The 10,979-nt window shown below is 21.0% G+C and overlaps 1 protein-coding gene across 4 annotated transcripts in view; it reads right to left on the bottom strand.

Annotated features, from left to right (window-relative positions):
• Positions 1 to 10,424: 10,424 nt before the first annotated feature.
• The window catches only part of LOC122713605 (UNC93-like protein MFSD11), a 41,738-nt gene continuing 41,183 nt past the window's right edge, over positions 10,425 to 10,979 (bottom strand). For all 4 annotated transcript variants that reach the window (XR_006346511.1, XR_006346512.1, XR_006346514.1 and 1 more), the window contains 2 exons: positions 10,639 to 10,875; positions 10,425 to 10,557 (listed from right to left, as the gene is read on the bottom strand). The gene's annotated coding sequence lies outside the window, so the exon portion shown is untranslated. The remainder of the gene's footprint in view (positions 10,558 to 10,638; positions 10,876 to 10,979) is intronic.

Here is a 10,979-nt window from a genome sequence, read left to right as displayed (position 1 = left end):
TATATAATAAATTGATATTTGATAAATTTTTATCTTTCAAGAACCAAAGATAATTTGATATCTTTTTTTTTTTTTTAATTTAAGCCTCTTCCAATAATGAAAAATAAAATGAAGAAAAAATTAAAATTATGTTATATATTCTTTTCTTTATAGTCAAAAATATAAAATATAAAAAAAGAAAACTAATTACAATTATTGAAACTACATAAATTAAATAAAAATTAAAAATATTAAATAATATTTATTTAAAAGTTAACTAAAAAATTTAATTAAAATTATTTTTTTACTTAATTCTTTTTTCAATATTTTGAAATATATTTAAAGCTAATTTTTAGAAATAAATATTTTTTATCAATTAGTAAGAAATCAATACAAATTAATGAATTAATATTATTTCTTGCATTCTAAAAAAAAACTGAAATAATTAACAAAATAATTTTTATTAATAATTATATTAATATATATTACATATTATTTATATATATTACATACAATATTATTTTATGTTATTTTTATATATATTATATAATATATATAAATATAATATATATATATGATATATATAATATGATATATATAATATAAATATAAATATATATAAACATATGTATAATGCTTACGTATTGTATTTGATGTTCTCAATGGATCTGTTGACATATTTAATTAAAAATTTATTTTCATTTTACTTCAAGATTAATTCAAATTAGTAATAGTTATAATAATATTAATGCTTATTGTTGAATTATGCGAAGTAGATGATATACTGGCTATACAATGATTAATTATGTCTGATATTTTATAGTTGTTACGTTGTCATTGATCGTAATTTTATTTAAATGTATTGTTCTTATATTCTTTAAATATTTATAAATTAAAAAATATTTAGCAAAATATGAAACAATATTACCTAGACAATTTATGTGATGAAAATCAATAATATGATTTTTAACTTATTTCATTTATTTCTTCTTCTTTCATTCTTATTCAAAAATGTAATCACTGATGTTCAAATGTTTTATATGAAATATATTTTATCAATGTAAATTATTATCAATATTAATAATTTCTTGTATAGTTGTATCTTGATCGGTGGATTGTTGATTAGAAATCATGTTTTTTTTGGACAATGCATACTTCAATCAATTCTATATTCAGATATTGATAGAAGTCTATATCTATCTTTTATTATAAATTTGCTACAATATTAAGATAATTGAAATATCTATAATTTTATGAACTATATCAAAATATGCATAAAAAAAATTATTATTAAAAGATAAAAAATAAATAAAAAGATATAATTTATTAAAAATATATTTTTATTCTTACATCACACTTGAAGCCATATATTACATAAAAAATCATTTAAAATTTCATTTTCAGCAATAATTAGAAAAATATTATGATCGTCTTTCTTTTGCACAGCAATGTTCCAAATAGAACTTCTATCAAATAAATTAAAAGGACATAAACCAATCTATCTAAAATATAATTGCAAAATATTTACAATATTTTTTTATATCATTTTAAAATATCTACTAATCTTTATTCTTACTTAAATCATTTTTATTAATGATTTTATAACAGGAATTAAATTTTTTATACTGAATAATGAAGAAAATTTATTTCTAATCTTATTTTCTTCTAAAAATTTAATTAACTTGTTAAATATATATAAAAAAAGTCACTTTTTCTCTCTTTTAATTTTATAAAAATTTGATGTATGTTTATTGACTAGTTTCTATTGCATTTCTTTTCTATCTTAATGATATCTTCATTTTCAAGATTTCATGATAAATATTTTCAATACCAATTTTAAGATTAAATTGTGCAATTGTAAATTCTGCAATTCTGAACAAAATTCATATTTGTTGTTTTAATTCCTATTTCCTTTTTGTAAAACTAATCTACATCTGTAATAAATAATAATGTTATTAAATATTATTAAATAAATTAATCAAGATCTTTCAAAAAAGTAATTTAAAAAATTTAATATAAAATATATATTATTATGTCATAAATCCATAGATATGACAGAGTTTATATATTCTAGTATTTTTTATTGGAACTCTTGTTCTTTTTTTATATTAATTCCATTTCAGACAAATTTTTTCCAATTGTAGTCTTTTTACTTTCTTGAACTTTAATTATTATTATATCTTATTATTTTTTATTTTGGCAATATAAATTTCTTTTTCTTATAGTGAAATATTCTACATAGAAGATTATAAAAAATGACTATAATTCAATTAAATTATTATAACTTCAATATTTCTTGTTAATTTAATATTAAAGTTACAAAATATTTTAATAATGAAATACATGAATATATAATCTGAATTCTATCACTACATTTTGAATTCGCTACAATATCTTTTAAACTGTTGAAAGTTTTATCACATCATTATTGTCGCTTTTGCCAGTCAGAACATAAAATACGTTTTTTGACGTATTTTATAAATTATTGTAAATATAGTTGATATTGACCATATGATTATTAACTTGTTTGAATCCAATTGACTTTTATAATTCCCCTAATCATTTGGTATTTGTTAATAATGCCACCTTCAATTCAAAGAAACTAATATTTTCAAATTTTAAATTATGATTTTAATTTTGAAATATATTTAAATAACAAAATATACATACTATGAATAAATAGAAAATTTTGCGTAATTCTTAAATATGAATTAAAAAAATAAAATGTAAGAATGATTTTAACATATGTCATATAAAACTAATCGTATCATAATTAACAAAATGTCATACAGATAAGAAAAATGTACATTTTTTTATTAATCCTAGATATGTAATATAATATTTTATTTGAAAATTTATTAGAAATAAATCAAATATTACATTTCTTTGTCTAGCCAATCTTTCATTTTTGCATTACAAATGATCTAAGAAAATGAAATAATTGATAGGAGAAAAAAATACATGTTTTATTTCTTCAAGTGTTTTTTTAATCTAATTAACTCAAATCAAGAAGCATAACTTTCTGTAAATTAACTTCTGTAACTTTTTTTATGAATTTTTAATATCTTATAACAAATTGATTTGTACATAATTTTTCACATAAAACAAATTTATTATTTTATTGTAGACATTTCTTTTAAAAAAAATTGAGGATAAATAATTCAAAAATTATTTTGAATGTCATTTAATAATGTCATCAAATATTATAATATCCTGTAACTTCCTTTCGCATCAGGAATGACTTTAAGTGGCTATTTTTATATGAACATGCAGGCTTATCTATTAGTCATTTATGGCATCAGTTTCAATCCCTTTTATAGTAACTCTTTTAAAGTACATTTTATTGGTAACACAATCTCTTTTAAAACTTTTTTTTACACTGTTCAATATAGATAACCAAAGGAAGCATTTGCAGTATGTTATGCTTCATTGCTTTAAAAAAGGTGATAGTAGTAAATGATACTGCAGAGAAAATGTGTACCGTTTATTTGTATTGGGAGTGGTATTATGACTATTACGACCATCATCCGCAATTAGTTTAAAAGATTTAAAGTTGGCAATTTTGACTTAAAAGATGAAAGGTGCAACAGCGACGGATATGGATTTTATGAAAGCCATATTTGTTAAAAACCCGCGATATAGTGTGCACAAGATAGTGGGTATCATTAACACTCCCAAGACAACAATACATAATCAACAATATTCCATCTGATGGGATATGTCAATCGATGTAAAATTTCCACAGCTATAGATGGAGACTGGCCTTATCAATTGCGTTTCTACAATGCGATTTCCAGCAACATGAAAAAGATCCTTTTTTAAAAAGACTTATCACCGGAGAGGAGATTTGTATGGATTTTGTATGAAAATGTACATTTTGTCGAAAACGCACTTCATTTAAGGATAACAAACCTTCAAATATAGCAAAGCTTGGATTTCATCCAAAGAAAGTTTTTTATCCATTTGATGCGATTGAAAAGATGTAATCTACTATGAGCCACTTTCTCAAAGAGAAACCATCAATTCTGAAAAATATTGCAATCAATTTGATAAATTGAAAGACGCCATAGCAGAAAAACGGCCAAAATTGGCAAACCGACGAGACCATCATAACAATGCATGGCTACAAGAAAAAAATTGTTATAGTTTGATTGGGATGCTCTATCGCATCTTCTGTATTCCCCAGATCTTGCTCTATCCGACTATTATTTGTTTCTGTCATTAAAAAATTCTCTCCATGATAAATGATTCTAATCCGTAAACGAAATTAAAACGCACCTCAAATATTTTGCAAATAAACTCCGGAAAAAGGGAATAATGAGACTTCCTGAAAAAATGATAGAGCAGAACGGTTCATATATAACGCAATAAATCAACTTAAATAAATATCGTATATAATATATAATATATTCGTATTAAAAAAAAGGAAGAACAATTATATCTATTATCGCAATCATCAGTTTTCAATCCGATTGAGCATTTGACAAAATAAATATCAAATATGGAAATATAATATAATAGATGTGAAAAAAATATTTATTTCTTTATATTTAGAAAAGGATCAAATTGCAATATAAGTCAATATTCAAAAGATTGCAAACTTATATAAAAAAGAAAAATTTGTGAAATATTAATAAAATATTAATAAAATAATTTTTTTTTCTTATGATTTTATAATCTATATATATCTATCTATATATATCTTTAGAAGTCAACGAAGTTTATATTTAAAATAAAAAAAATATTTTTTTTGTTTCATAATTATTAAAAAAATTATAATTTCGAATAAAAAATGAATTTAAAAAAATTATAAATTTTTTGTTTATACATTTTTTCTAATTACATAAATAATCTTTTATTAAATAATATGAAAAAATTTATTAAAAAAATAACTTTTATCTTTTTCTTTATTTTTTTACAATTCGTTAGTTTTTTACAATAATACAAAATTGAAAAATAATTAAATTTTTATAAGTTAATTTTACATTCTTAAAGAATTTGGAGAGAAAAAAAAAATTACATAATACATATCTATATATCCTCTATATATCCCTAAAATTTCAATATTTTTTGAATTTACTCATTGGAGATATGTTTATAAGTACTCACTTTTTTTTAGTATGCAACGATATATCAAAAGAATACAATTATATTTTTTTTTAAATTAAATTTCCTCCTCTCTATATTACTTAAAATAAGGAATTTTATTTTTATTAATTTTGATAATTTTTGGATATAAAAATCAACATTCCGAATTTCTTTATGTTACTGCCGCTCGAATTTTCAAGATAGTTGCAAAAAAGAATTACTACTATTAAAATTATAAAATTTTATATAATATAATACAATTATATAACTGTAACATATAACTGTTAACAGTTAAAATAGTCTATCATTGGATTTGAAATATTTTAAGCACTATCCGTGAGAAAATAATTTTTTGATACATTACACATCACTAAGGTTTTAGTTTTCAAAATCTATGTTTCTATAAACTATTTATGGATTTTAAAAGAAAATTATTCCATAACTTCAATGAGTTTATGAAGCTATCGATCATTATAACTACATTTTTAGTACTTAACATTTTTTCTTCAAAATTTAATATTTTTAGGATTTTTTTCTTTAGAATAAAGGAACAATTAATGGTTTCCAATTAGAAATTCTAACCGACTATTTAATATTTATATTTTATTTTTCTAATGCTTAAAATGTTCAAATCATTATAAAATTAAATGAAATTATATGAATTCTCAAATAATTAATATCTATAATAATTACAATCAAAAATAGATTTTTTAATTAACTTTTTAAAACATACATAATTCATAGCAAGAAAAAGATGAAATTTTATCAAAAAAAGTTAACTATTATAATATATATTATAATAAAAACAGAAATAAAAGAACGTATAAGTTTTATAGTGTAAAAACAATATTGGTAATTATAAAAACATTTGTTTCATAATGTATAATGTATATCTTCCAGTACAAATTATTTATCACTTTATTGCATATCATATAATATTGCAATCTCGGAAAAATTCATAAGAATTTATAATGAATGAATTATCCTTGGAAATCATTGTCAATTAGACGAATTTTTGTATTCATAGAAAAATATTCTATATAGAGAAGAAGTGAAATAGTTGATATATATAATATAGAATAATGAAATAGTTTATGATAGATATAATATAGAATAATGAAATAGTTTAAATCGATAAAATAAAAATGGGAAAAAGAAAATTTAATAACATCTTCTGGCTGGAAAATAGATATTTAAAGAATAGATTTTTAAAAAAATGGTTAATAGTCCAATAAGTATTTTTTATTTATTATATCAATTCCCGACTAAAGTTTCAACACTTTATTTAATTCGGAGTGATACTCATACATAGAATATAGAACTACTATTTGAAAAAAAAGTAACATTTTTCATTATAGAACCAAAAAACAATAATATATTCGTTACATAATAGAATTTTTATTTCGTTCTTGATATAATTTCGAGAAATTATTGCATTTTTTATAATAATAGCGAAAATATTTTCAATTATATAGTATTAATTTTAAAATAAACTATAAACATAATAGATAAATTTAGTAGTTATAAATTTTATAATTATTATTGTATATATTATCAAATAGTATTTGTTGACAATTACAACAATAATTTGAGACAACTGAATCAAAAAATCTACCCAATTCTAAGTCAATGTATTGATAATATTCATTTTTATTGAGTTATAGTCAGATATATGTATGTATGTTTTAAAAAATTCGTTATATAGATTTCGATTGTCCAAAAATTATTTTATATTTTACTTTTTCATTTTAATCTAAACTCAACATTCGACATTTTAAGTTTGCCATAATCCATAAGAAAATAGATTTTTGATTAATTCATCATTTGATTAAAAAAATTGTTTAAAATATTTTCTATAACTTATATTCTATAAAAATCATCCTATATTAAAAAATATTAGAATAAAATGTCCGTAAAGTTAAAGTTTAAAAATTGAATTCAATTAAAAAAAAAATTAAAGTTTTATTATCAGATATATTCGAAGTATTCTATTATATACAATATTATAATAAATATTGAATAATATGTTTTCCAATATAGATAAAAATTGTCAACATTTAAAAATATAATGTTATGTTACACTAGTTAATAGCAAATCATAACAAATTACTTACTATATTCGAAATGGTTTTTCTGTATTCAAATAAGAAAAAAATAAATATATTTATTGTTTATAACATGCAAAACAAAAGTTCAATAAATGTAAATATGTATCACGCAATTTATGATTATTTGTAGTCAACACAGATACTTTCAATAATAAATGACAATAGAATATTTCTTTATGAGATCTCGATGTACAGAAACCAATTATAAATAACAATGATAATCATAATCACATATTAATATTTTGAAGATAAGATAATTCGCAAGTTTCAAAAATTACTGGAATAAAAAATAATCGTAATTCTATTGATTGAATTTTAAAAGCAGAAAAATTTCATGCATATTACTTTTTCATTGGATATACTTACATGTAGAGAGAAAAAAAAATTCACGTTATTTTGCCAATTTATTTCCTGATATAAAACGTAATAAAAATTTTATGAATAGATGAGTATGATACTTTTACAAATAATGGTAATTCAACAGACAGAATGAACTTGGGACAAAATGACATAAAACTCTTATCTTAAAAGAAATATGCATAATCAAATAAAATTTAATATTAAATTTAATATGGTATAATATTTTTTATATTATAATTGGTTGTATTTTTTTGAAAATAATAAAAATTTTAAATACAGAAAAATATTAACGATTTTTGAAATTTAAATTATAATCAATGATATAATCAACAATAAAAAATAAATTTTAATTGTTCCCAACATGATAGCATGCCAATACATAATATATGCAATAAAATCTTTGGCAATAAATAATTTGAAATTAGTAGTTCCAAATTATGTTCACTTTATTTAAGCTTTTTGTGAATCTTTTAATCTTTTAATGAATTAAAATAATTTATTTCAATATAACAAATAACCGTATGGTTATTATATACTATTTGTAATATATTAATATATTAAAAAAGAATAAAAAATGTATTATATGTAATTTATATCCTTGAATAAATCATGTATCATTTATTATCTTATGACAAAACTTTAATTATCTTATAAATTCTAAATTTTATAGGCATCTTATTTTAATACTATTTAAAATGTGCAAAATATACAAAAAGAGTCGGCTTCTGAGAAAAAAATGATTCAATTTAAAAGAAAATGCAGTTACATTCCTTCAATGCATTATTGAATATTAAAAAAAATAAATATCTAGAAATATCTATATTTTATAATAAATATCTAGATTTTACCAATCAATTTTTTTCTCTATAATTTTTCTCTATTTTCAACAAAGCCGAAACTATAACGTATCCTAGATTCATTTTATATATTCATTCATATTTTGTTTAGAATGTGACGAAAAAATAAATTTATGAAAATAATAAAAAAATTAAATAATAAGTTTTAAAGAATTTTAGACAGAATTTTAGAAATTTTAGAAATTTGTAAGAAATTGTAAAAAATAGTTTGAAAGAAATGTTTAGAAAAAAATATTTTTCGTGCATATATACTTAATAAATATAAATTAGCTTTGATAGTTAGATTAAGTTAAATTAGTTAAATTCTCCTCAGGAATTACAATTACATTGCAATACAGATTTATATTTTTAAATTCAAGGTACTTGAATTCCATAAACAGATTTAGCAAATTCGAATACCTCGAATAAACTTATTATAAAAATTATATATAAAAATTATTATGATATATGTTAGAGTCTTAAAATTCATTGAAATAATTTTTATGTTTTAAAAAAGTTACATACATTTTTTTTCATTATGAAATCTTTTCTGATAAATATGTTTTATATTTTAAAAACTCTTTATCTTTATATTATGTACAATTATTAATATTTAAAAGCGATTAATAATCTTTTTTAACAACTGTTTTTCTGTTCCTTCAGGAAATTGCGAGGAAAATAATTTTAAAAATTATATTTTTTCTTAGTCTAATATATAACATATATTGCATTATCAATAAGCTATTTTCTATTTCGTCATCGTGAAAAATATTGCAGATATCTATGATGCATTTCTTTGTCATTATTGATAGAAATAAAAGCACATGTTATACAATGATGTAAACGATTTATATCATATTGTTTTTACCTAACATTTGAGTTTTTTTTAAAAATCAAAGCATTCCAATCTTATCAGGAAAACACATGTCGTTCTCACAGTATTGCTACATTAACAAATTTGGTCTTGTTATTATTTCGTAGCTTCCTCTTACTCTACTCATCATCTATAATTATAAAAAGAAATGGAATTTATTTGCATAATTTCCATGATATATCGTACATCAGTATTTTGTGATAGAGCTGCTATGTCTGAACAAATCGGAGGGCAACTTGCCTGGAATTGCTGGCTATATTCACCAATTAATCCTTCAGTACTATCGTCTCGAAAAATATCTTCTTCACTGCGCCATAGAATTACGTTTTTTTTAAAAGATAAAAATTATCACCTTCATAATTCGGCCAGTTAAAGCAAAACTTTGTTTCTATAAAACATAATAAAAAAATATTGTTCCTAATATATTTAATTATCTTAAGTATTAATTAAAATTTTAATTAAAATTTTTAAAATGGATTTTTGACCAGCTAACTCGATTAATATGCATCACTTTAAAAATGAAAACAATATATGCCGAAATGTTCAAATATGACGCTATTTCTGATTCGTTTCAAGAATAAGTTTGATCAATATTAAAAAAATTCATCTATAAAAAAATAAATCACGAGTGCTTGATTCTGGAAATTCCAAGACCAAAAGACGTTAATTTTGGTTAATTTCGGTCGCTTTTAGGAAGGAATTAAATAAATTGCGCATTCAATCAAAATAAGAAAATTACTTCTAAATCTTGATGATATTCGGATTTTGCACACTGTAAAAATATCAAAAGAAAAGATTAAAATTGAAATTCCGTCTTTCCTTTTAATTGGACACTATTTGAATGAATTATTGACAGCAAGGAAATTGGATAATATGGAAGATCTCGATCTTGAAAATCGAGATTCTGATTCTTTCAATACTATCGTCACTTAGAATTCAAAATACATAAGTAAAATAGAATATCGTATGTTATAAATACATATGTTATGTATACCAAAATATATTTCAATACGACTTTATATATGGGAGACTGCAGCGTTTCTTTGTTTAAAGTCTAATAAAAATTCGGATCAGAAAGTCAGTAGAATTTCTAGAAGTCTTAGCTAATTTAGAGATAGGGATTGTTATCATATATATAAAAAAATGGCAAAGCGATTCATCAAATTATGTTTATTTCTTAAGCGTACAAGAAAATGGATAGAATGGATACATTTCGTTATGAACGGAGTATATGCATTTTCGAATTAAAATTTGTGCCAGGAATATCTAGGCTATAAGATATGATCTCTCGATATTCCTCTTGGTATTAATCCTGGAAAATTTCAATAGCAAATTTATTATATCGATTTTCCCCATGAAAAATTCCATTTATGGTTAGGCAGCGGATTTGTACCTTTTGAATAGCTATTGAACTAGATTTTACTATCATATACATAAAAATTAACGATGGATTCTTCTAGAATAGTTAGTTCTTAAACGCTTTGCAGCTAACAAACAAAGTTTCATCGACATCACTGATCGTATTTAGGTATTGATCCAACCAAGATACTGAGATTTTCTCAGGTCAAAACTGTATCAATTATTTGACATATATTTTAATAAGGATATATTTAAATAAGGAGTCCTGAATCTGTAAAAGAAAAGACAGATGATTCTTCTAAGGAACAAAAAAAATAGACTATTTTTTTAATGATTTATTTGCTTACTATTTGAAATGAAGAAATTTTTTAAATG

This window comes from Apis laboriosa, unplaced genomic scaffold, assembly GCF_014066325.1.
Source record: "Apis laboriosa isolate Shangri-la unplaced genomic scaffold, ASM1406632v1 scaffold25_cov139, whole genome shotgun sequence".
In the NCBI taxonomy this organism is placed as follows: Eukaryota; Metazoa; Arthropoda; class Insecta; order Hymenoptera; family Apidae; genus Apis; species Apis laboriosa.
This window is presented reverse-complemented; position numbering and strand designations above follow the sequence as displayed.